Here is a 26,454-nt window from a genome sequence, read left to right on the forward strand (position 1 = left end):
AGCTATATTCTTCTACCAAGAATACTGAGGGTTGATTTCCTTTAGGATTGACTGGTTTGATCTCTTCGCTGTCCAATGGACTCTCAAGACTGATGCTGAAGCTGAAGCTCCAATACTTTGGCCACCTGATGCGAAGAGCCAACTCGTTGGAAGAGACCCTGATGCTGGGAAAGATTGAGGGCAGGAGGAGAAGGGGACGACAGAGGATGAGATGGTTGGATGGCATCACTCCATCCAGTGGACTCAGTGGTCGTGAGTTTGAGCAAGTTCCCGGAGACAGTGAAGGACAGGGAAGCCTGGTGGGCTGCAGTCCATGCGGTTGCAAAGAGTCGGACACGACTTAGCAACTGAACACCAACATACCTTCTACCAATGATGGAATAAAAACCCACTTTCTTCCCCCAAGGAAGAGTTTTTCATTAAAGACCTGTTCGACAGCTCTGAACAGAGCATCTCTGAACTCTAACTCCCGGATCAGGTGGCCCCTTGTAGAGCAAGGGCTCGGACATGCTGAAAACCGATGGGACCACAGCTGAATCCTTAAAGGGGGCCCCAGAGGCCCATCACCCCTGTGCTGATGGTGTGTGCTCCCCAACAGAAAGAAAAAGGGTCCTTCCCAGCTTCACTCAGCAGGCATTTCCCTTGGAAGTGACACTTCCTTACAGGTTAGGACCAGAAAGGGGGAAGGGCTTGCCTAGGTCACACAGCAAGCCAGGGCCAAGGGCTCCCAAACCCTGATGCCGTGGTGCCCTTTAACAAGTCCTTTAACTCTTGTGGTCAGCCCCATGAGGGCTCGAGCTGGTCTGCCCTGTCCACCTGCCACATGCCTGGGGCCCAGGACAGGGTCTGGAACTAACATTTGTTGGAGGGATGTATGGAGATGGGTGGATGTAATTTCCAAGGACCTACTCAGACGGTCAAACTGCAGGCTCTTATTTCAGGACAAAGGGACTCAGGCAGCACGGATGGCCACTGCGGGCTGCCATGCCCTCGGCCAGGTGACTGGACAAAAGGCAAGACCTCACAGGTCTGGGTTCCAGGCAGAGAAGAGGTCCTCCGGGGCTCAGAGGAAGGCGAGATTAAGCCCACCTGGATGCAGATCATCTTTGGGGGGGCTTATGATGTGCCAGCATCATTAAGGGGCTGCAAGAAGCCTTCATGAAGCAGGCGGCCTCAAGCTGGCCCTGGGGGAGTGGGACTTAGGAGGGAAGGAAGGAAGGAAGGGGCTTTTGGGTTGAGGTATGGGGTGGGCTGAGAGCTGGAGGCTGGGCCTAAGAGCAGAAACCAGCCGGATCATAGGGCGGGGCGCTGAGATGTGGGAGCAGGAGAGAATATGCCCTGGGCGGGAGCCAGATCAGGTGAGGCCCTGAACACAAGGCTGGGGAGTTTGGACCTGATTTCACGAAGCATTAGGGAGCCCCTGCCGGCTTGGGAGCCAGACAGTGACGAGCTGCTGAGAGCCAACACCCCCATTTCCCAGCCCCCTCTTTCCTGGCAACCCCACAAACGAAAGCGAAGCCCAGGAGGCATGAGGCTGGGTGAGCAGGCTGTGGTCTTGGGCTGGGATAGCATTCGCCCCGAGAGAAGTCACCAGGTGCCATCGGGTAACAGAACGGCTGTTCTGAAGACCAAGGCCTGAGTCCACCACCAGGCACGAGCGGCCCTGGGTCTCCAGGTGCTGACTGGCCGTCGGGCGGAAGGGCAGAGCCTTTAAGACCGCCCCCTTCCTGAGCCCTGCCCCAAAGGAGCATGACTCGGCTGAAACCCAAGGCCAGCCGCACCCTGCACCCCCAGCGGGCAGCAGCACCCTGGCGGTGTTAAGGACTTTCTGCGTGGACCCCGCTGCAGCTCTTCCGTCCTGTATGGAGGGGAGAGTGGTGGGAAGGGGAAGACTCGCAGAATGTCCCCACCAGGGAGCCCGCAGAGACGTGGTCCCAGCCTCCGCTCAGGGAGGGCGGGCTGAGGGCCGAGCTGGTGAGGGGGGCGGGCAGAACCACAAGTTTGTGAACAAGGGCCTCTTGTCGATGGAGGCTTCCTTCAGACCTCAGTCTCCCCATCCATTAAATGGGTGGGTGGGGTCCGCTTAACTCCGTGACCCCAAAGTCTGCACACCCCCAGCCACCTTCCCTAGCGTTCCCTGCCCCTGGCGTGATGCCCTGGGATTGTTCATTAACTCCTTCCTGATACAGATCTTCTTTCCCCAGACTGGGAGCGCCTTCAGCCCAGGGGCTGGTCTATCCACCAGCCCTCCCTCTGGCTTTTGTCCTAGGTCAGAAGCCTTGAAGACGCTCAGTGAAAAAAGCACACGCAGCAGGAGGAGGAGGGGCAGAGACACTGGTTGTCCTTCTGGTCCCAATGTGTGGTGGGCGAGAAGGCTCTTTTCTGAGGGTGGACGAAGTCTTCCAGAAGATGGAGGTGAGAACCCCCGAGTCAGGCACAGGGCTTAAACGCAGGAAGGGATTTAAGAGACCCGTCGGGGCTGAATAAGCATCGGTTCCGGCCCTCGGCGGCTTCTCTGCCCACTTTCAGGGTAAGTTCAAAGCCGTCGGGTGGGGGCATTTCATTCATTGAGCTGGCAGCTCTCGGGGTGAATAACACAGGCCAGGCTCAGTCAATGACTCCCAAATGCAGACTAGCTGTTCAGAATGGCTGGGAGACCTGTACGTTCTGACGAACGTCGGCTCCACAGCGGTCTGCTCTTTGAACAGTGAAACTGGCAGAACTGAGAACAGGATGACGCCCCTGTCGTTAACAACAAAACAGAACCACAGCTCGCTCGCTGGACAGATCCTAACGAACCCTGGGTCCAAGGGGAAACCAGAACTGAAATGAAAACTGATCTAAAAGGGAATTAGAAGGAATACATGTCCATCTAGACATCTGAGGGGTAGAGCCAAAGCTGCATGCAGAGGGCAACGTGTACTCTTAAAGGCCTCACTGTTACTATAGGAAGGGGCAGACGGCAGGGACGAGAGAACAGAATGTCAGCCAGACGCACAGGCTGAAGCCCAGACTGCGCTTCTTAAAAAATCCTCTTCAAGAACCACTTTTACTTGGTACAGTGTTGTATTGCTTGAGGTCTACTGTTTCTGTAATTAAAAGCCACTCTTGACAGTTTCTCATAAAGTTAACAAATATCTACCCTACGCCCCAGCCGCTCCACTCTTAGAGAAATGAAAATATATGCCCACAAAGAGACTTGTACACAAGGGCCCATAAAAGCTTCATTCATAACCACCCCAGACTGGAGACAAGCCAAATGTCCATCCACAGGAGAGTGGACACAGCAAACCGAGGGGCGTCCACCCATCCGTCCACTCCTCAGCAATCAAAGGAACCAACCACTGACACCCTCAACAGCGTGGATGGATCTTAAATCATCCAGCGGAAAGGAGCCAGACACAGAAGGGTATGTACCATATAAATCCACCCAGTTCTAGGCCTGGCAAACCTAACGGTGATAGAAATCAGAAACCGGTTGTCTCTGGGAACAGGAGAGCACAAGTCCACTTTCCAGGGGAGCTGCAAACGTTCTCCAGCTTGACCTGAATGGCTACACCTGGTGGCTACACAGGTGTAGCGATCCGACAAGACTCAACAAACTGTAACAGAATCTTTGCATTTCACTGAATGCAAATCATATCTCGATTTTAATATATTTTTTTAAACAGTCACAGTTGAAAACTTGGAAACATACCGATGCCCAGGCTCCATCCCCTGGGGATTTGGGTCCTGTAAGTCCAAGCCTGGGAACCGGAATGTGTACCAAGTCACTCAGGTTAATTCTGCTACCAGACTCCGGTTGGGGTGACCTGCCCCCACTGCCTGCACACCCCCTCCCCTTTGCTTATGTTGGGTGAGTTCTCATCTGCAAGTCGGTGTTTAGAGACAGAAGAGCAATTTCCATCCTCTCTGCCCTCTCCCTGCCCCCCCACCCCTGCCCCTCAGCCGTGGTCTCCAAACGAAGCCTCTGAGCAGGTGAGGTGGGCGGGGACGCCCTGATCCACGCCTTGTCCAGGGCAGATGCACTCTAGCTCAGGCGCCAGGGCTACCTGCTCTGGGGAGGCCAGAGGCACGGTTAATGGCCTGTGTATCTGTTAAACAGCATGTCCGGGCCTTCACCCCGTGTTTACAAGAGCTCAGGGCAAGATTCGCTGGCATGGAAAATGCTTTTATGCCCTGACGAGCAGTAGCCTGGCCGCCTTGGATCCCGGACCTCTGCCTGGTCCCCCCACTCCCCGTGAGGGCCTCCTGCCCCCTCAGGTTGACCTGGCTTCTACGCCGCTGCCCCTAAACCCGGCCTGATGCTATTTCTATCTCCACGGCCCATGTGCCCAGTGCTCCACCACCTGGTTCCTACTCCTCTCTCCAGCTGGGTCCCCTGCGAGGCTTGTTCGACACACAGGCTTGTCTACTGCCTGCGCCGTGCCTCTGCGCCCGCTATGCCCCCCTGCCTGGAATGCCAGCCCGCCCTGTCCCTCTGCCAGCTCCAGCATCACCTCCTCTGAGAAGCTGGAACGTCTCCTGCCTACACCCTTGGCATCTCACACCCAGTGAGAGCAGTCACGGGCGGCGGGGTCACCAGGGGCAGTCATCCTGCCAAGCTCCCTCCCTCTCTTTGGGCTGCGAACTCTTCGAAGGCCAATATTCTACTCCAAATCCAGAGCCCGGTGAGAACAGACCAAAGAAATGAGGCACGTTTAAGAAAAAAAAAAGAGCTCCCACTCACACTTGAAAGCATCCCCCCCCGCCCCCCGCCGGGAATTTCCGCACACAAGGCTCCTCCCCAGAGAACCTGTAAGTTCACTTTGGCAGAGATAAGTTGGCCATCACGGAGGAGCGAGACATGACCCTGAAGACCCTCATTGATGACCTTTGGCAGAGGTCAGGAGGCAGCCCACACCCACCCACTGACCCTGGGGTTCCGACCCTCACTGATGACCTTTGGCAGAGGTCGGGAGGCAGCCCACACCCGCCCGCTGACCCTGGGGTTCCGACCCTCACTGATGACCTTTGGCAGAGGTCGGGAGGCAGCCCACACCCGCCCGCTGACCCTGGGGTTCCAAGGCCAGCCTGAATTCCCACTCGGACCCCTCCCAGCTATAGCCTGGCTGCACCCCAGGTGTCCTCAGTCATTTATTTTCCAGCTCTTTCCTGTATACAGGAACGTGCTGAATGACTTGCGAGTGTCTTATCATTTCGGGACCTTTGGAAAGACCTTCAGATAAAGCCTGACAGGGTCCTGAATCCCTTGACAAGCTGACAGGTGGAGAGTGAGCCAACACCACCCTCAGAGCCTGCCAGCGGGGGTGGAGGGGCAGGGGGGGCTGACACTGGGGTAGGCAGGGCCCCCGGAGAGGCACAGAGAAGGCCGAATGAGTGACTAGGGGCAGAATCAAGGTGCTGAGGGGCCCACACACTCGCCCTCCAACCCTGGGGACCTTTGTCCTTCATGCTCCCCAGGTGCTGGTACAATTACAACTCTGCAGTGACGAAAGCTCCGCAGAGCCCAGACTCAAGGCTGGCTGAGGCAACGCTCCTGAAGCCTGACCCTGGCGCTGTCCAATCGAGGCCAAGTCCTCTGGGTAGCCCTCAGTTTGCCCATCTGTAAAATGGGCGCCACCCGCTCACCGGGGCCTGCCAACTACACAGCTGGTGCCGGGTCTCCCGAGGGTGAGATGGGCAGGACGGGGCAGGGCAGGGCGCCCGCAGCTGCACCACAGGTCGTCCAAGGGCAGCCCCAGAGGACACGAGCCCGAGGCTGCGCCTTGGCCCTTGCCCACACCACAGTGACCCGGGACCTCGTGACACCCTCTAATCGGCAGCTCCGAAGCCGAGCCCAGCTTTACAGCTTACCACAGGCTTATTCAGCCTCATCTCCCTCAATCCCCTCAAGGACGCCGTGAGGCTGGCTTGGCGTCCTTGCTGCCTGGACTGCGAAGCTGAGGTTCAGAGTGGACAGGGGAAATCACCCAAGGTCATCTGCCAGCTAAGACAGAGGTGCAGTCCTTGGTCTTGGCTCCCTGGGGACAAGCTCCTGCTTCTCATTCTCCAATAACCCCTTAACCAGTTTTACTCCACCCATTTTACAGATGAAAAAACTGAGGCCCCCCCAAAAGGCTGCCCAAGGTCAACGGGGGCAGGGGTTGCTGAGCCAGGCCCAAGACCTCCAGCCAGTTCCCTACTCTTACCCTATGGGGGGTTCTCCTCCAGGGCCCGCCAGCCCCTCCATGCCATTCTGATGGAATTCCTCCCCCACTGCACCCCCATAGCACCCCGCTCGCCGTGTGCCCACCCCACACTCCCCGGATGCCTCCCTGGTCGAGAGGGAGGCAGGCGGTTGCTAAGCGCTCACCACCCGCTCGCTCTCATAAAAATAAACTCCTTCTGGCTGGGAGTCTCTGGATGAGATTCCCCTCCTTTCCAGCCAAGAAAAAATTAAAAAGAAATTAAAAAAAGATCTCCCCCATGACATTTATTTGAATGGCAGCAGTACCAAAGCAGGGGCCAATTCTCCCAAGTCCAAGGGAGCCACGCACCACTCAACCTCAGCCCCGAGACCCTCTGTTCAAGTGGCCGGGCAGTTACTGAGCTGATTTATTTCCCCAGGCAGGAAACGGGGGCCAGGGCTACCTCCCAAGCCTCTGGGGCTGGTCCTGGGGGAGGCCAGGATCTGGCAGAGCCTGAGCAGTGACCAAAATAGCCCGGCCCAGCACACACCTCCCTCCAAGTGCCCGGGAGGGCAGCCCACAGGTTCCCCTCTGGTCCAGGACGAAGCCTCAGCCGCCGGCGGAGGCCCCTGCGAGCCTCTCTCTGACTTCCCCAGGTGGGAGGGGGACCAGAGCCTCCAGTGCAAAAGAGGAACCCCCAGCAGGAAGGGAGAGATCTCGAGAAGGATGTGTCCCGCTGTCCCTGCCGGCTGTCCCTGGGGGCCTCCGTCCTGCCGCTCCAGGTGGCTGGACGTTGGCACTGCCACCTGCCCGCCGCACCCTCAGAGCCGCGCCGCCCTGTCACCTCCACCTGCTCAGCTCTGCCGTGGAGAACCAGCTCTGGGCGCTTGGTCCTTCAGGCACCCGGGGACACTCCCTCAGGTACAGTAGAGGACACGCGAGTGTCCGCAACGGGGAGCCAGAGACAGAAGCCCCACTTGGGGACACACACGTGCACAGACAGGTAATCGGAGATACAGTCACACACACACACACACACAGAGGTTCACACAGATGCACTCCAGGGGGCACAAGGGCACGCATCCCAAGACACGGACACACAGGTATCACAGACACACACACCAGAACCTCACACGCACTGCCCAGAGCACAGAACAGCAGACACACACGGGGACACCCGAGTGCTGGGAGAAACAGCCACCCCTAGAAACACACAGACACCCCGGGGACACGGAGATATCTGCAGACCCCCAGTGAGATGGAGACACCGGAACACACACACACACACACTCGCACACACACACACCTGGCTCCTTGCTCGAGATGCCCCAGCCCTTTCGCCAGGGGAACAATAACAGCCCCGCTGGGGGACGGAGCGAACGACCCTCCGTCCCGCCCTTGGTGGAACTGGGGGCCCCCCGGGGCGGGGAGGAGGTTGGGGCTGGCGGGGGCGCGGGGACTAGGCGGGGGCTCCGCGCGCCCGGCTCCGTCTCCCTCGGTACCTGGGGCGGCCACGGCGCTGCGCTCGACCGCGCTCAGTTCCGCGCGCCGAGGGACTGCCCGCCGGCGCGATCTCTGGCCCGCGGGGTCCGCGCTTCGGGCTCCCTCTCGGCGGGGCTCGACCTCAGAGCTCGCGGTCCTTGGGGCTCGGCGCTGACTAGTGAGCCGGGCTGCGGCCAGGACCCGGAGCTCGGCGCTGGTGGCGGCGCGGAGGAAGCAGTAATTTATAAGCGGCTTCTTCCTGACCTCGCGTGTCTGTTGTCTGAGCAGGCAGCTCTCAGCATCACCCATCCTGCTGGGTGGAAAAATACCAGCTTGGCCGGGCCGGGGGCGGGGCCCGGGGGCGGGCCCGGGGCGGGTCTGGGGCGCCGGCCACGCCCCCACGGGGGACACGCGCGCGCGCTCACACACACACACACACACACACGCACAGGCACACACCGCACACGCACGCGCGCTGGGGCTCGGACACAAAGAGCCCCGGGCTCGCCGAGCGCGCGCACTCGTGCGGCGGGCGAGCGCTCGGTCCCCGCTCCCCCAAGTGGCACGCGCCTTTCGAGGCACCCAGTTACCGCCTGGCGCCAAGGAGGGCGGGGCGGGGGTGCGGGTTGGAGGGCCAAGAAGGGGGGTCTTCAGCCCCCTCCTCCGGTCTTCCGATGAGAGCGGGAGAGCCCAACCCAGCGCGAGGCACCAAGCCCACAGCTAGCACTCCACCTGGCTCAGGGGGTGCGGCCGGGGCTCCCCGAGACCTGTGGGGTCCAAACCACGCCTCTGCTTCCTCCCAGGTTCTCTGAGCCTCTGGATGCCCCCCACTCCCCAGTAAAGCCCCGCCCGACCACTTTGCCCTCCCACATCCTCCCCGGGGCCTTAGCCTGACCCTGGGACAGAGCGCCCTGGCTTCTGGGCTTTGCCCCGCTGGGTGACCTTAGGCCACTGCTGGGGCTCCCTCCCTTGACTCAGTTTCCTCAGCTCTCAAATGGAAACACGGGGAAGAGGGACGGGGATAAATTTTCCCTGGCTGCGAGGAAGCCCCGAGGTGAAGAGTGCAGACAGCTCAGAACAGCAGCTCCCTGGCACTGAAGTGCCAAGCAAGTGTCTATTTTTAAATGAAAATGGGGAATGTGCCATTATTCTTGTCCTTATTTGCATGGATGGGCTGCAGAGACCACGTGCCCAGCCTGAGGGCCGCGCTGTGTGGCTTCCAGCCCGCCCTTCCTCTCTCTGAGCCCAGCGCTGACCTCTCACCTTCTCTCAGGCCGCCTCCTCAGCTGAGCAGCCCTGTGCAGAGAACCTTTTAGACTGAGGTTTAGAGAAGAGATACCCAACAGGGGTAGAGCCACCCCTGATGGCAGACCTGGCCCAGCCCGAATCCAGCGCCTGGAAGCACTCTGGAGCGCCCTCCAGAAAGCAGACGGTGGGAGTGACCCTCCAACTCTCCCTGGTCTGCTCTTTGAGGCCCCTGCTGTCCATCTTGAGTTTCTAGAGGCTGCCCCCACCTCCCAGCTCCAGCCCAGCCAGCCCCTGGCCCCTGCCTTCCCGCACCTTTCTCCAGGCCTTGCCTGACCCCCTCTGCTGACCCAGGTGCCCCTTCCTCCAGGAAGCCCCCAGGGGCTGGCAGTGCCTGCAGCATGGCAGCCGCCCCGGGTGGTGCCCACTCTTGGCCCCCTCAGCTCTCTCCTTTGAGTTCAGAGCACCTGTACCCCTTTTACAGGTGAGGAGACCAAAGTCTGGAGGCTGGGCGGCTGAGTGCCCACCCTGCTCCCCTCCTGGGGCGCATGGGACTTGAGTTGAAGGAAGGAGCAGACACCCCGCAAAACCTCCCTGCAGCCCTGTGCATCACTGCACACAGCGCGGAGCAGCTGGTCCCCAAGCGGGGAGGTGACTGTGGCGTTGAGGATTGAGCTGCAAGGAGGCTTGGACTGAGCCAGCGAGCATGGGCTGGGGGGGCCATTGACGCTGAGCTGGGCAGTGTCCTGCCTGGGCTTCAGTTTGGAAAGGCTGTTGGGACAGCTGACCTCTGGGCGGGTCAGTGTAGCGCAGCCCGTATGGGCACAGGACTGCGGATGGGGCGCTTTCAACCGCCTGCTTTCTTCCTCCGGCCCACCCGCTCCCCGAGGGACAGGACCTTGTCCTGTGTGCCTTGGTCAAGCCCTGGGCCCGGCACAGTGTGCATTCAACAAATGCTTGTTGCATTTATCTAAGGAACCCTTGAGTGGCGCTGAGCTACACCGCTGCCCACGGGGCACTGTAGATACATTTAAATGCCTTAACTTGCCGACTCCTGAGACCACACTGTCAGGGTGGCGTTAGTGATCTCCCCCATTTTTCAGAAAGGAAAACTGAGCCACAGAGAAATGAAGTCGCTTGCCAAGGGGCTAGTGGCAGAGCTGGAATTCAAACCCAGGCCACCTAGTTCCAGAGGCCACACTCTTAACTGAAAGGTTTGGCGGCGGGTGGGGGCTGCTTCAGTGGCTGCTGGACAAAACCCAGCCCCAGAGGGCAGAAGGGGGAGAGGGGGAGGAGAGCGGAGGCGGAAAGGTGATGGGAAGTGCTCCGACCTCCACCCAGGGCGAAACAGAGCCACCCGGAGCCTGGAGACCCCCAGGGTCCACCCCTCAGGTTCCCCCCTCACCCCACCACCGCATTCTGTGGGCCTTGGGCCTGCGGGCCTGCGGGACTGCTTGCTGGGCCTGAGTGGATGATCAGAGTCCGGCCTCATTGTGACAACAGGTCTCAAACTTGGTTGGGGGTGGGGAGGTCTGCGCTGACTTGGCCTCCACTGGACTTCAAAATATTTTGGGTTAATTGCTGTAAACGAAAAGTTGCAAGAGTTTTACGAACCGGAACATCTGCCTTCTCTGGAAATGGTGGCAAGATGGAGCCACCTCTGGCCCCTGATCTACGGTGGCTTGGAGCTCAGAGGTGTCTGCCTTCCCCTCACAGGGGGTGTGGCTCCCCAGGGGGCCAGTCCCCACCCGGCCAGTTCCCTGCGGAGGGCTGAGTGTGAGGCTGGGGCTTTGGGGGAGGCTGAGGCTCCGGGATCCGGCTGTGAGCACCAAGGAAGCGGACGTGTTGGCAGGAGGAGGGACCTTCAAGGAAACCCGGGCAGAGGTTCCCTTTGGAAGCCCATTCTGGCCTGAAATTCCCTGGGGAGTAACTTCCTATTCCAGGAACGGAAGGAAATCGACTGGGGAGGGCTCACGGAAGGCCCTGGACTCCAAGGGACTGGATGAGATTTTGAAAAGGCTGTTCTCCAATGCTTCCCTCTCAGCAGCTGGCAATAATAAGGCCAAATCGATCCAGGCCTTTGAACAAAACCCTTCGTCCCTGGCCAGGGAATGGTCCGTCTCATCCGTGTATCAGGCTGAGTTGTTGAGATACTGCTGGGGTCCAGCCATGCCGGGCCATCAGGCCGGCGCGAGGGTTGTGTGGTGGGCTGCCATGCCCCTCATTCCTGGAGGAGAGGAAGGGATGGTGGGGGAGCAGCCGGGCGGCCCCCAACCTGGTCCCTCTCTCTCGGGCACAGCCGTGTCCACGTCTCTGGATGTGGATAGACAGATGGTGGCACCACGGAGGCTTCCTCAGCACATCGCAGCCTCAGGAATTGGCTTCCCGCCCGCCCACCCTCCTCCGGCCCACAGTCAATCCCCGGCTCCGTCTCTCACAGGCTGCAGGACCCCAAAGGAATCGTATCACCTCTCTGCTTCAGCTTCCTGATCCGTCAGAGCAGACTGGGCAGAACCCCTGTGCCTGGTTGTCTTGAAGAGTAAGTGAAGACTTGAGCGTGCAGGGAGATGATGGCACAGAGCCCAGCCTTTGGTTAATCAGACGCTCGCCGACCCTCTCCCGCCTGCGTGCTCTGGGCTTCTCTATAGCCTGGACTTTGCCCAAGCAGTTCCCTGCCCCATGCTGTTCCTTCCCCCAGAGCGCTTTGCCCTTTGCCCTCCCCGCCGCCAGGATCTCAGCCAGACTGGGAGCACCCAGAAAGAAGGCGAAGGTGCCCAGCCATGCCCGGCACATCCCGGGAAGCCCTTGCTGTGGGCTGTGGGCTGTGGGTGGCAGGCCTCCAGGGCACCCTTCCTTGTCTCCCTTGGTGGGAACAGCAGGTCTGCCCCAGGGAGGGGAGGGTGATGGTGCGGCAGACAGACCTGCGGGGGAGGGGGCAGTGCGCCCCTGTTCGCTCACCCGGCAGCTCGGCTGTCCAGCCCCCCAGGCCAGGCCACCCTTCCGCCTCATGCTGGTGACTTCAGGCTTCCTCCCCCATCGCCCTCCCGCCCAGCCCTTCTCCGCTGAGCAGCCGGAGGGGTCCGGGACTCCCCTCGCTGCATGGTGGGGAGCAGGAATGCCACAGAGGCTGCAGAGAACTGTTCAGCAATGTCTCAGAAGGTGAAACATCCGTTTAACTGAACCACCAGTGCTGCCAGCGGCACCGACCGGAGAGAGAGAGGAAAACAGAGGCCCGCACAGGACTGTACAAGCTGTGAACGGCAGCGTTATTTCCGAGAGAGCCGAAGGCTGGGACACGCACAGGAGGATGCGAGACGGACAACCTGGCTGGGGCCCTCCTGACACCCCCAGACTAGAGGGGGTGTCGCAGAGACACCGGGCACCACAGACCACTGTTTAAATGGCCACCCATGTGGCCTCTAGGTCAGTGCTGTGAAGCTGTGGTCTTGGAAATAGGAGCAGTGGTGGCCCTTGGAGTGAGGGAGGGGTGGCCAGAAAGACCACCTCCTGGGCTGGAAGGCTGCCCTCTCCCCATCTGGTGATGCCCTTCCCCCCACCCCAGGGGACGTGTGCCTCTGCAGACACCCATGCTGTACATGTAGGGTCTGAATTTATCCCTCAGTGTGATGAATATTCCAATAAAAATCAAAAAGAAGGGCTTCCCTGGTGGCTCGGTGGTGAAGAATCGCGCCCGCCGATGCAGGAGACACCACTTTGATCCCCGATCTGGGAAGATTCCACTAGCAGCAGAGCCAGCGAGCCTGGGCGCCACGACTGTCGAGGGTGTGCTCTGCAGCCCGCGAGCCGTGAACCCGCAACGAGAGAAACGCCCGCGCTGCAGTGAGGACCCAGCACAGCAAAAACAAATAAGTAGATAACTTCACCAGCTCCCTGCACATGAGTCTGAGTGAACTCCAGGAGTTGGTGATGGACAGGGAGGCCTGGAGTGCTGCAAAGAGTTGGACACGACTGAGCCACTGAACTGATCTAAATATGTTTTTTTTTTAAATCAGAAGTTAGAGCCACTGATGCACTGAGTTCCTCCTCCCTCGAAGCAGCCCATGCGTGGCCGGCTGGCCCAGCACCACAGTCTCCGCGGCCTCTAAGACCCCCAGCTCTGTCTCGCGCCTCTTCCTCCCCCTCCAGCCACACAGCCCTCCAGGCCTCCTGCAAACCCTAAGCGAAGGCTCAGGGTCTTTGCTGGCTGTTCCTCCCCGCAGAGAGCTTTGGCCCCAGCCCTCCGCAAGCTGGCTCCTTCCTGTCCTTTCGTCCAGCGTCTCCTCCCTCAAGACCGGGTCATAGGTCCACCCTAACTTGGCGAACCATGTCGGTGCCCCTCGACGGTTTTTATGTCCATCTGCTCATATCCACTTCCATGTCTAGGCTGCCAGCCTCTCATGGCAGAGCTGAGTCTGCCAAGTCTCAGGCCTAGAGCGGGACCCGGCCCTCGGGGTGTGCCCCTAGGCCTCTGCTGAGCAGGTGAGTGGGGGCGGAGCCACCCCCAGACGCCCCGCCACGCTTGTGCGGCCACCCTTCCACACACTCGGGCCCACAAATGTAAAACTGACCGTTTGTGGAACTGGGGCTAAAGCCCCTCGCTGCGCCCGTCTTGAAGACTCTGCAGTCAACCCTGCGCGGGAGATCCTCCCTAGAGACACCTAGATCCAAGCCCCTGAGGGATCCTTAATGGCCTGCTTCTCTGTGCCTCGGTTTCCCCGTCTACGGCACCATGGGCTAGCCACGGTGACCTCAGCCAGCCCCTCAACTGCGGCGTCCACACGGTCTCTCCTGGGGACGGGTTCACAGGCAGTTTCGCTAGCAGGGCGAGGTTCTGAATTTCTGATGAGCCCACATGCTCCAGCTCCCCAGACCACACTTTGAGTCATGAGTACAGCGGGGAGGCTTCCAAAGGGTGACCCTCCCCACCTAGACCAGGAGCAGTGCCCGGGAGCTTGTGAGGAATGCCCAGTCCCAGGCCACGCCCAGCCCTCCCGAACCTGGAATTCCAGGCCAGGCCGGCCATTGTGACCCCCCGGCCCTCGGACAGGTGGTGCTGTGGGCGGCCCTGGCTCTCAGCCTCCATGCCCATCCTCCCAATTCACCCAGGAAGCTTAAAAACCTTCTTGTCTGGCTCCTACCCTCCAAAATCCTAATTTAATTGGAAACGAGATTTTTTTTTAAACTGACATTGTCCAGGCAATCTGGACGTCTCGTCAGAGTCGAAAATTCTTGCCACAGAGGGTGCTGGGCCTCTGGGAGCATCCCCGTCTCCCAGACATACCCAGGCAGGCCTAATTCCTCTGCATTCCTGCCCGGGCCGCTCACTGACTGCCTTCTTATATTTGGTTATTTTTCCCTCCCTCCCCAAACACAACAATTCAAAATATTCCCAGCTCCCAGACAATAAACAAAGCTGAGGAGGCAAGCTCCCTGACTGTTTTGTTCCCACTTATGGCCTGATCCAAGGCTGTCCTGATTGGGTCTCAGGACTGGTTGTCTGAGCCAGCCGGTATGGGCCCCCGGCGTGCCGGCTGCCCCAGCTCCACTCCTGGAATCTCAGAACGTGCCAGCTTGAGGTGACCCCAGGCGCCCTCTGTGGCCACTTCTGGGGAGATGGAGGCTCAGAGAGGGCAAGCGGCTTGTCCCAGGACAAACAGCAGTGCTGAGAAGGCCTCTCTCCTCTGTGGTTTCCAGCCGGAGGGCAGGCGTGTGGGCTCTGGGGTCCAGAGAGATGTGTGTTCGGTTCTAGGCTCTGCCCCTTACCAGCCGTGACCTTAGGCAAAGGACCAGTCCCAAACTAGCCTTGGTTTCTCCCTGGTGGTCCAGATGGTGAAGAATCTGCCTGCAATGCAGGAGACCCGGGTTTGATCTCTGGGTCGGGAAGATCCTCGGGAGGAGGGTATGGCACCCCGCTCCAGTATTCTTGCCCGGAGAATGCCATGGGCAGAGGAGCCTGGTGGGCTACAGTCCGTGGGGCCGCACAGAGTCGGACACGACTGAGCGACTGACATCTGTACTTTTCTCCATCTGTAAAATGAGGGCGGCGCTGGGGCCCCTCCCAAGGTTACTGTGAAGGTCAAAGTCAAGGTGAGTCCTTATGATGATTCCTTCATTCTGATCGTTTTTTTGCCAAGATGACAAAACCAGCTGGTGTAAGCGAGTGAGCAGACCGTGTGGAGGATGGTGAGAAAGGAGGTTATCGGTCAGATCTCTGGTCCCTGAATGGGCGTGAGAGGCTCGTTTTGGTGGGTGGGAGGGGGACACAGGCCTGGGTTACCCAGGAGGATCCTAGCCAGGCCGTGCAGGAGGACAGAAGCTGGTGTCCTCCTCATGCAAGTGCGGAACCCGAGGCAGCAAGGGCGGCGGTGGCTGCCGCGTGGGCCCTGAACCTGGTCTCCAGCAGTGTTATCACTGCCTGGGCTTGTACACTATTTGCTGCTTTTAAGCCTCGTCTTCTCCACTTGTTTACAGAAAGCCTTGTGTGCCAAGTCGCTTCAGTCGTGCCTGACTCTTTGTGACCCCATGGACTGTAGCCCCGCCAGGCTCCTCTGTCCATGGGATTCTCCAGGCCAGAATACTGGCGTGGGTTGGCATGCCCTCCTCCAGGGAATCTTCCTGACCCAGGGATCGAACCCACGTCTCTTACATCTGCCTGCAGTGGCAGGTGGGTCCTTTATACCTGGGAAGCCCATGGAAAGCCTTGGGCCCAGGATATCCCTTAACTTGATGAATGTGCTGTCGTCTAGGGTCAGGAGCCGCGCAAACCCAGATGACACCAGGCCATCCCTCGCACCTGCAGAGGCCCGCAAGCATCTGTCCTGATCCCAACAAGCTACCCGCCAGCCTGCCGTGCCGCTGAGTAAAGGCCAGCCCGCTCTCTTGCCTCGCCAGCTGTAAGCCAGGGGCCAGGTTGGAGTGAAAATTCCTCAGTCTCCTCAGAGTTCTACCCCACAAGTGGGGGCAGGGGAGGACCCACCCTCCGCCTGCGGCCGTGGCTACTGCCCCCGCTCCTGCTACCCCTGGCTCCACCCTTGCCCTTGAGCAGCTTTGCACACGACCTGTGTGGACATCCCGACCTCCCATTCCAGCTCAACCACACCCGCACCCCCTCAAAGAGCCCTCTTGTCCGCCTTGGGCCTGCTGCACACCATGGGCCTCTCCACCTTCAGGTGGATGGACAGGAGAGAGGCCGAGAGGGGACCCTGGGGTACTGGAGCGTGCCGGCCCTGTGTGTGCCTCTCCTTGGCTCATGCAGGACTCTGGCTCATCCTGGCAGGTGGAGACAGTCAGTGTTTACAGAGCTTCTGCCACGTGGCAGGTGTCAAGCCAAACACCCACAGACACGACCTCGGAGGAAGGGACCCATTTCCCGGATGAGGAAACCGAGGCCCGGAGACGCTGAGCCACCTACGCCAGGCCGCACCATGGAGCTGGGGTGTGAACTCGAGGGCATCAGACTCTACGTTCTAAGCCTTGCCAACCCTTACCCAGGCCAGAGCAGGCCGTGGAAGCTAAGAGACAAACGGTAGCCGGGGAACACGGAAGAGGGTGGCCACCTGGCCAGATGAGAGGGAAGGAGATGCCCCGTGCGGATGTGCCCCACACTTGCTGTTGTTCAGCATGTGGCTGCGTGGAACAGAGGGCTTCCCAGGGGGCACTAGCGGTAAAGAACCCGCCTGCCAATGCAGGAGCCCCAAGAGATGCCAGTCCAATCCCTGGGTCGGGAAGCTCCCCTAGAGAGAGGCATGGCAACCCACTCCAGTATGCTTGCCTGGAGAATCCCACGGTCAGAGAAGTCTGGCGGGCTACAGTCCGTGGGGTCACAGAGAGTTGGACACGACTGAGCGACTGAGCACGCACACATGTGGAGCGGGAAAGCTGTCTGCACCGACCCTGGTTTTCCATACGGACAGTCCCATGAAGCAAGAAGTAAAAGATGTTGTGATCGTCACTTGAATTATAGCCCTGGGGTGAACCGAGTTGTGCCAGCGTCTGACGGCCTTGAAGCGCGGTGATGATTCTGCAAGGCCTTCGCTCGGCTTCAACTGCTGCGGGATTAGGGTGGGCTGAGTCTGTCTGCTTGGCCCTCGGAGTTTACTGTCCCTGCTCTTCGTCGCTGTGCTCGGTCTGTGGCAGCCCAGGCCTGACCTGAGGCCGCTGGATGGGACCACGGAGTCTCCCGTGTGTGATTTTCCGTGTGCTTTCACGAAAGCACCCAGGAGTTCGGCTCACGTCCAGCCTTGGCCACCACTGCCGTGCGACCTTGGGCCAATCCCTGAAGCTTTCTGGGCCTCGAGCTGCTCAGGACATAAGAGGGGGTGGGTTTGGTGGGGGCCGATGGGTGGCCACCCCTGAATCCTGAGCGTTGGGAGGCGACTCAGGGTGAGACGTTTTCGGGCAGTGAGGGAGCTTGCCCTCTTCCGTCCTCCTTCTCTCTCTCCCACACGTCGAGTGGCCTCCACTGGATGCTTGTATATCTTCAGCGCCCTTCCTCACCTGGTCATCTTCCTCTCCAACCAGGATGCCCCCAGATCAGAGCCTTCAGGCAACTGCACAGTGCTCCACCAGCTGGTTTTCATTGTCTTTACTTTTAAGGCGCCTTCTATTTCTGGAGAGGAGCGTGGCCTTGCGTTTATAGCAGCAGTGGGAGATTTGCTTTTTAACAAACTGTGTGCCAGTTGTTTAAACGCGAGTCTGTTTGAAGGGGGAAAATTAACTGAGCGACGAGTTAGGGAGTATGTTAGCACCTCGGGCTCCCGTCATGAAGCACCAGTCACTGGATGGCTTCAAACCACTAACGTGTTTCCCCTCCTGTTTCTGGAGGCCGGAAGTCTGGGATCGAGGTGTCCGCAGGGCTGTGCGCCCTCTGAGGCTCTGGGCAGAATTCTTCCTTGCCACTTCCTAGCTTTTGGCGGTTTCCATCCACCTTTGCCATATCTTGGTTTGCAGTTGAATCGCTCTGACCTCTGCCTCTGAGGTCACCTGGCCTTCTCTCTGTGCGTCTCTGAGTTCACATGGCCACCCTCCTCTGCGGCCAAGCTTCCCTCTTCTCATCAGGACCCCGGTCACTCAGACTGTTGCTTATCTGCTAAGTCGTGCCCGACTCTTTGCGACCCCATGGACTGTAGCCTGCCAGGCGCCTCTGTCTATAGGATTTCCCAGGCAAGGATACTGGAGTGGGTTGCCGTTTCCTGCTCCAGGGGATCTTCCCGACCCGGGGATGGAACGCGTGTCTCTTGCATCTCCCGCACTGGCAGGCGGATTCTTTACTGCTGAGCCACCAGGGAAGCCCAGTCACTTGGATTAGGGCCACCCTAAAGCGTGCCACCCTAATGACTTCATCTTAATTTGATGACATCTGCACAGACTCTATTTCTGAATAAGGTACTGGGGTCAGGATTTCGACATATCTTTTTTGTGGACACAGTTCAATCCATGAGTTGTGTGGCCAAAGAAAAGCTTGTACAGGGAGACCTAACTGACAAAGTTTGGGGAACTCTGCCCAGGTCAAAGCTGCACAGGAAGCGAAGCCAGGGACCCAGCGGCCTGCCCCAGCCCTGGGGTTTTCCAACTGGGTTTCTCAGAGTCCCAAGGGTCAAAGGAGGTAGGACTCCAGACTCCCTACAGGACCACCGCTTGCTCCAACCATTATAGGGACAGTGGCAAAATATTTGGTTCAACAAAAAGGCACCAAAATAACCTAAAAGGTAAAAATGCTGAAAAACCATGTGGTTACTGGATCTGTGTGACCCCTGACCCATGCTGATATTAATTTATTCTCCTTTCCTAGCCTTGCCGCTCCCTTTTCTCTGGGAAGAAACAGCCTCTTTGCACAGATTTCGCCTGCAGGAAGGTCTTGGTCTCAAAACGCCCCCCTGAACCCCACCAAAGAACCCAGGGAGGCAGCTAGCCTTGCCCCAGTCCCCTGGGGACTTTTCCACTCCCTGAATTCCCTTAAGACTCGCTGTCTAGTGTCTCCCTGCCGAGGGACGCTGCCGCCCACGGTCCCCTCTGCTGGGAACCATCTCCTCCCCGCTTCTTACCCCATCAGCTTGGTCCTGCCTTTAGAGAAGTCTCCCCTGACCCTCCTAAACCGGCGAAGCCCTTCCCTGTTTTATAATCTCTAGAGGATGTTTCATGCCTGGCTACGCATCAGAGTCCTGAAATGTGATTCCTTTGGTCGGGTGAGAGGCGCAAGAATAACATTTGAAAACCTGCTCCCCGCCTCATTCTAACACGCAGTCAGGGCAGAACGGCTGAGTAATTGTTACCCTGATCCAGAGGACCTCTCATCTGTACTTCTCATAGCCAACAATGTTTTGAAATGTGAAATGGGGTGGGGGGAGGAAGGCTGTTTTTTCATGGGAAAACTTGAAATTCTATGAAACTATCTGGATACTTGAACCAGGTGCTATGAATAAACAGGCATTAGTAGATAAAAGTCAGTCTGATGGGTTGGCGGGGGGGGGGGGGGGGGCTGCTCCAGCTCCCAGGGGAGATGCTATGTACTGTAGGTACCACGTGGGTTTTTATATCCCCAGTCGCTCTTGGACTTGGGCTTAGAGACAGGACTGAGCGCCCTGGGCTAGAGCTGTGTGTGTGTGAGCTCAGTCTCACAATCGTGCACTCTTTTCAAGCCCGTGAACTGCTGCCCACCAGGCTCCTCCGCCCATGGAGTTCTCCAGGCAAGGATACCAGAGTGGGTAGCCCTTCCCTCCTCCAGGGGACCTTCCCCACCCAGGGACCGAGCCTTCGTCACCTGCATCTCCTACACAGCAGGCAGATTCTTGACCGCTAAGCCACCAGGGAAGCCCCTGGGCTATATCTGTGGATGGCTAACATTTCTGGACGCCACTGCAGCTGCCCAGCCCGGGGAGAAGTACTGACGTGCTTGCCTTCTTTGACCCTCGTCCCCTCCCTGTGAGGAAAGCGTACCTTTTACCCCACATTAGGGAGGAGGGACCTGGGCCCAGAGCGCAGGAGCTGCCCGAGGCCTGACCCCCCTGGACTCCCCACAGGCAGGCTCGGAAGCCCTGCTTTTCTCTGCCTTGGCCCTCAGGACACACACACTCGGGGAGCACCGGGAGCTCTTGGTGCCTTGGCCCTCAGGACACACACGCTCGGGGAGCACCGGGAGCTCTTGCTGGCACCTGTGTGCCCTGCTGGTCTGGGCAGGCCCCATGGCCCCTGTCATCGGAGGCTTGGCACATGCCAGCTGCCCAGATTCCCAGAGGGAGGGGCCCCCAAGGCTGGAGCCAGGCAGCGGGTGGGGAGGCCTGCCCCTGGAGCGGTGCCCTGCTGCTTTGGCCACCCTTCAAGCCGCGGGGACGGATTTAGTGTCCTTAATCCTCCTCTTGAGTCAAGCGCCTGCTTGTCACCGGCCTGCCTGGGACCCCTCGGAGCACTCTCTTCGGCAAGGCCTGCCTTTCCCGAGCTCAAAGGCGCGGGGGCCTGGGTATGCAGAAGGGTCAGCGGGCTGGAGTCCACTCTGCGGCTCCGTCCCCACCAGCCTCCTTTGTAAAACGAAGGCTGTCTCCACAGCAGACTGGGCGATGCCCTTGATTCTCTGTAGTCCTCCCCATCAATAGGTGGCGTCTGCTGCTACTGCCTGATCTGGGGCTGCCCTGGGACTTGCTCGTGCTAATAGAATGAGGTGGAGTGACCACGTGAGGGGCCTTGCACCTTCTGCTCTTGCTGTCTCAGAACCTTTCCCCTACCATGTGAAAAATCCATCCATAGTTCATCAGGCACTCTATCAGATCTAGTCCCTTAATTCTATTTCTCACTTCCGCTGTATAATTGTAAGGGATTTGATTTAGGTCACACCTGAACAGTCTGGTGGTTTCCCCACTTTCTTCAGTTTAAGTCTAAACCACCCAGCTGAGCCGAGCCCAAACTGCCAACCCACCAAACTGTGAGCCAAATAAGCTGTTAGTGTTTTAAGCCCTTTAGTTTGGGGATATTTGTTACGCAACCAGAGCTAACTACTACCCCCTGTTCCAATCCTGGGGAGGAACAAGGAACAATTTGGACCATGCCCACCATGGAGATGATGCCCACTAAGCTCTGGTCTTCTGCTCCTGAGCCAAAAATATTCAATAAAAGAAAGAAGAGGCGGCCTCTTGTGGACTTGGTGATTTTTATCACCTATTTCATCTCACCTGCGACTGGTCACCTTCTCCATATCTCGGTTACAGGGGCTCCTGTGGGTGGTTTGGCAACAGGTACCCTTCATACCCTTGCTGACTCGTGTTTTAGATGCCAGGGAATCTAGCAGGACACCCCGGAGAGCGTGTTGAGAGAGACGGGAACCCCAGCCTTGACGGGGCAGCTCTCGGAAGAGGACCGCGTAAACGGGGCTCGAGATGAGCGGGTGGATCAAGGGAAGAGGGCACGTCCTGGGAGCCCAGAGAGAAGCGTGTGAGCCATGAAGGACGAGGGGTTAACGGAGCCAGTGACCAGGATTGACAGTGACAAGTGGACGTGTCCACCTGGAGACCAGCCACCGGCGGCCCTGGAGACGGGATTTCATGGAGAGCAAGCAACGGAAGTCTGGACGCAGTGGCCCGGGGGCTGAGCTGGTGGGCAAGTGAAGGCCTGTAGCATGGACACGTCATGTTCCCAAATATTCCTTTATGTATGTATTTCGCCCCTTCCATGAGGAGCACCTCCAACCCCCGGGGACCTGGGGGTCACAGAAGTAAACAGCACAGTCTACATCTTCAAGGAACGCGAGGTCCATGAGGAGACACGGAGACCGTGGATGAGTGAATGAACGAACCGATGAATGGGTGAAACTTTCTCGGGAAAACGCTCTCCAGGGCTAGCCCTGCCCCCCCCCGCCCCCACAGCATAGCCCTGAGTCCAGCACACAGCCTCTGGGGTCGGACGGCCCCAGTTCCCGTACTGACAAGCTGTGTGACCTGGGGCAGGTGGTTGCACCTCCCTTGGCTGTGGAGTGGGGGGCGGGCATCAGGCTCTCTGGAGGAGGAGCCGGGGGCCTGGTGGACGGGCGGCCCAGGGGTCAGCACGTGGCTGTGAGAGGCTCTTCCCGGCTGGCAGAGCTCCTGGGAGCTGTGTTTGATCTCTCTTGTTCTCATGAAACACACCTGACCGGGTCAGTGGCTCGTAGGTTTTGTTTTTGGTTTTGAAGGAGGGAAGAAGAAAATGGGGCCGGGTGGGGTGTGGGGTGGAGACAGGGAGGTGGGGTGGGAGGGACAGGGAGGGGGGCGGCTCCAGAGTGACGCCTCCCCCCAGCGCAGCCCCCATTCGCGGCTCTCTGATGGCATCAGTGCATTTAATCCACACGGCAGCCCGGCGAGGCAGGTGCTGTGGTCATCGGCACTGCGCCAAGAGGGAAATGAAGCAATCCGCCCAGCAATCCGCCCCGCGTGACAGGCCCCGGGGAGCAGGGCGGGACGGGAATCCTGGCAGCCCGATCCCAGAGCAGTCGGGAAAGGGGGTGGCGGTCTGAGCAGACCAGCCTCTGGTCGGAGCCCAGACCTCTCACGGACCCTGGCCGCCTCTGGACCAGAAAGGGGCGGAGCCCGGCTGTCCTGGAACACCCACCTCCCTTGGCCTCTTCCTCATCTTTGCTGGGGCTTTCAACACCCGCGCAGTGAGCCCCGAGTCAGCCCCTGCCTGCAGGCCCGCACGCCCTGAGAGATGCTGTCCGCGGGAGGTGCAGTGCTCAAGGCCTGTCCCTGACTCAGGCCTGGCCTCCGTGGAAGCCTCCTCACTGGCTCCCCGGAGCCCCCAGGGAAAAAGCCAACTCACTAGTCCCTTTCTTGCTAACAATCTTCAGCAGCTCCCTGCTGTCCTCCAATCCCTCAGTCCAGCCCTCAAGGTCTCACTCACCTAGAGAGCCTAACCGCTCGCCCCGGACAGCCCGCCAGCCGCACTAGACTCTTCCGACCGGTCACATGGAAGGATTCTCTTTCCTTTGGCTTTTCCCACTGTTGTGTCTGCTTGGGCAGCTCCTCCATGGGTCCAGCCAGCCCGCCAGCTCCCCAGGCCAAGCAGAGGGCTCCTCCTGAATTAGGGGACAGAGGTCGGCACCCTGTCTCACCACCGTGCATTTTGCACCATTTAGTCCCGAGCTCCTTGAGGCCGGGGGGGCGGGTGTAGAGGCTGGCCCTCTCTATAGCCCCTGCACCCCCGCACCCCCTCACAGGGAAGGCGGGATGGTAGTGGGATTTCAGCCCAAGGAGCCACAGGAAGCGAGCCCCCGGGGGATTCGCTGTTCATTGGGGACTGTCAGGCAGCCAAGACTGAGCGCCTAAGGCCTCAGGGGCCCTCCGACCCTGAGCGAACCCCAGAAGCTGGAGCCCCGCATCCTGCACCTGCCACATCCCGGGAGACGCCCACCAGAGGCTTACCTGAGGCCGCTGCTGCCCGCGTGGGCTCTGCCCTGAGAAGCGGCGCCCGGCGCCCGTTCCCACGACTTGCAGAACCATGGCGGTGACTTGCAGCACCGTGGCAGTCACAGTGGAAAGAACCCCGCTGCTCACCGACTCCAGGTGTTTCTTCCAAGGGGCAGGTCGCCCTGAGGGCAGGACTGTGGTGCCCGGGGCTTGGCAGGTGGTGCCTGGCACTGAGCCCAGCTTCCTGGCCTCCAGGAGGCTCGGATCCCTCTGCCTGGCCCCGGGGCAGTGGCATTGTGAAGAGGGAGCCCGGGCCGGGAGATGAGGCTGGGGGACCCGAGGGGCGGCCCGGAGCTGGGCTGGAGGGGAGGCGAGGTCATCGGACGCCCCTGCGGGTCCCGGGAGCCCTTGAGCTGGGCTACCGGACTCAGTGGGGCTTTCAGGCAGGAGGTCACACAGCAGCTGGGACAGACGCTCTGATTTCTAGGACGCGGCAGCCAGGCTCCCTCCCTAGCTGTGTGCTGTGGAGGAGGCCTTCCAAATAACGAGATCCTCAGGGGGCTTCCCTGGTGGCTCAGATGGTAAAGAATCTGCCTGCAATTCAGGAGACCCGAGTTCAGCCCTGGTCGGGAAGATCCCCTGGAGGCGGGCCTGGCAACCCACTGCAGTGTCCTTGCCTGGAGAATCCCTTGGACAGAGGAGCCTGGCAGACTGCAGTCCAGGGGGTCGCAGAGAGTCACCCACGACTGCGTGACTAACACTTTCACTTTCACAGGAGGTTGCAGAACTCGGTTCGAGGTGAAGCAAGCGCCCTTCTCAGCACAGGGCCCAGGGCGGGGGCGCCCCGGAGAGCTGCCAGGCCCTCAGTCCTCACAGGAGCCCCGCAGAGTGTGGGGACTGCAGATGCCACTTGGCAGACGCGGCCCCAGCACCCAGGAAGCCGAGACCTTCCCTGCAGTGGTCCCGATCGTCCTCGTGGTCTCCTGGCACCCCCCTCGCCCCTCCAGTCCTCTCTAGGCTGTCTCTGCTACGCTCGTGGCTCCCAGAACCGTCAGTGGCCCTCTGCCGCCTGCAGAACAAGGAACAGGTCCTCCTCCAGGAGCCTGACACCCAGCCGCCCCTCCCAGCCCGTCCCCTCCATCCTCAGGGCCCAGGTGTGCCTGCGCTCAGATCCTCCTTGCCCTGGCTGGTCCCCCACCTGACGCTTCATGCAGCCCCTGCTGAATCCCCTCCGTTCTCTGGGTGCCAGGGAGGGCCACCCGCTCTGGACAGTCTGCTGCGTTTCCCAGTCCCATAGAATTTCACCCCTCGCCCCTGGGACATCCCGGACGTTTTGCCCACCCTGTCCTCGCAGCCTCTCCACTTACAGAGCATTTGGGGTTGGACCCCAAATTTGGTCCAGGACCCCGTAGGTCTTTGTGCCTCTCTGAGCTCCATCTGCCCATCTGTAGAGTGGGATGTGAGACCACCAGCTGCTCCCTCGGCTGGAAGAATGAACAGAAGGCACCAATGCGAGGTGAGTGTTGTCATCTCCAAGTTCTAGACGTGTGGGAAGGTCACCCCGGCGGGGTCTTCACAGTAGCCACCCGCTCTGGCCGGGAGGACTCTGCTCTCGGGAGAGGAAGCCCCAGCCTTCCCTCTGCCCATGGCCAGTGTCGGGTCTGGGCTGGGTGAGCCACCGGGTTCCAGCCGATGAGACGTAAGACAGAGGCTGCAGAGGGGCTCTGGGGAAAGGTTTTCCTCGTGGAGAGGGAGACACCTTATGGTTCAAGGGGGCAGCCGTGGCCCTGCCCCACCTCTCGCTGCTCAGGGCACTTTGCTATCTGGAGCCGCAGCCGCCTCTGTGTCCACGAGGGAAGGTACCTCTGACATGCCGAGGACGGTGTCATCACCGCGGGGGCAGTCAGAAGGTGCTGGCGTCCCTGCGACAGGGACTGAGCTACGAAGCCCCCTGGGGTCCATCGGAGCTGAGACCTGAGTGATAAGAGCCAGACGTGTGGCAATCAAGGGGAGGGGTGTTCCAGGCACAGGGACGGCCGGTGCAAAGGCCCAGGCAGGAAGGAGCCTGGTGTATCCTGGGCCAGTGTGCATGTGCGTGCGAGCGTATGTGTGCCTGTGTGTGTGCACGTGTGCATATGTGTGTGTGCACACGTGTGTGCGGCTTGAGTAGGGACAGTGAGGGGGAGAGTGACGGGGTGAGGTCAGGAATGGCAGGGGCTGGGTGACCCAGGACCACAGCCAGAGCTTTAGATTTTATTCATCCTAACCTTAACTTTTGGGGCTTCCCTGGTGGCTCAGACAGGAAAGAACCTGCCTGCAATGCGAGAGACCCAGGTTCGATCCTGGGGTTGGGAAGATCCCCTGGAGGAGGGCATGGTGACCCACTCCAGTATTCTTGCCTGGAGGACCCCAAGGACAGAGGAGCCTGGAGGCTACAGTTCATGGGGTCGCAAAGAGTCAGACATGACCGAGTGATTAACACATACACATACACACACCCCTAACTTTTATCATAAAAATGTCCTAAAATTTGACATCTTGAAAGAATACGGAATAGATGCTCGTCTATATTTCACCTAAGTTCAACTACTGTTGATATTTTGGCATATTTTCCTTATCTTCACATACATATGTCTTTTTTTTTCCTGCTTAGAATTTGAAGGAAAGTTGAGGACTTCATGCCCCTGAATACTTGATCATGTGTCCCCTAAGAGCAAGGACCTTGCTCAACATAAGTACGTCACCACTATTACGAGAGAAAATTAAAACGATCCACTAATTCTCCATCCAGACTCAAGTTGCCCCCAGGTATTCCACGTGGCTGGGTCTTCCCTCTGTCCTCTTTTCCTTCCCAGAACCAGGATCCTCTTATTGATTTTATTTTATTTGGGCTGCACTGTGCAGCCTGTGGGATCTGTTTCCTGACGAGGGATTGAACCCACGCCCCCTGCACTGGAAGCACAGAGGCTCAACCACTGGGCCGCCGGGGAAGTTCCTGGAACCCAGGTCTAGAGAAGGGGTATATGTCGCACGTGACGACCAGGTCAGTCTCTTTAAGCTAGAACAGTCTCCCAACTGTTTTCCCCGACACATGACTTTGTGAAAAGTTTATTCATCAAATTCCCTTATGAGACTGAGGTCTGTTGCACATTACTGCTGCTGTTCAAGTCAAGTGGACCTTAGGAAGCATCACT

The 26,454-nt window shown here is 59.2% G+C and overlaps 1 protein-coding gene and 1 long non-coding RNA gene across 5 annotated transcripts in view; one reads left to right on the top strand and one right to left on the bottom strand.

Moving 5' to 3' along the window:
• Window positions 1–7,949, bottom strand: part of SLC6A6 (solute carrier family 6 member 6) — an 84,015-nt gene extending 76,066 nt beyond the window's left edge. For 2 of the 4 annotated variants that reach the window (XM_024982404.2, XM_024982403.2), the window contains exon 1: window positions 7,673–7,762. The gene's annotated coding sequence lies outside the window, so the exon portion shown is untranslated. Of the gene's footprint in view, window positions 1–7,672 lie in introns of all 4 variants that reach the window. The other 2 variants (XM_024982400.2, XM_010817971.4) reach the window with 2 other exon arrangements.
• On the top strand, window positions 1,723–19,341 carry LOC101907298 (uncharacterized). The gene is made up of 4 exons (XR_001494801.3): window positions 1,723–2,415; window positions 3,274–3,409; window positions 5,464–15,561; window positions 15,644–19,341. It is a non-coding gene; the product is annotated as an uncharacterized lncRNA (long non-coding RNA).
• The last annotated feature ends 7,113 nt before the right edge of the window (window positions 19,342–26,454 follow it).

This window comes from Bos taurus, chromosome 22 (assembly GCF_002263795.3).
Source record: "Bos taurus isolate L1 Dominette 01449 registration number 42190680 breed Hereford chromosome 22, ARS-UCD2.0, whole genome shotgun sequence".
In the NCBI taxonomy this organism is placed as follows: Eukaryota; Metazoa; Chordata; class Mammalia; order Artiodactyla; family Bovidae; genus Bos; species Bos taurus.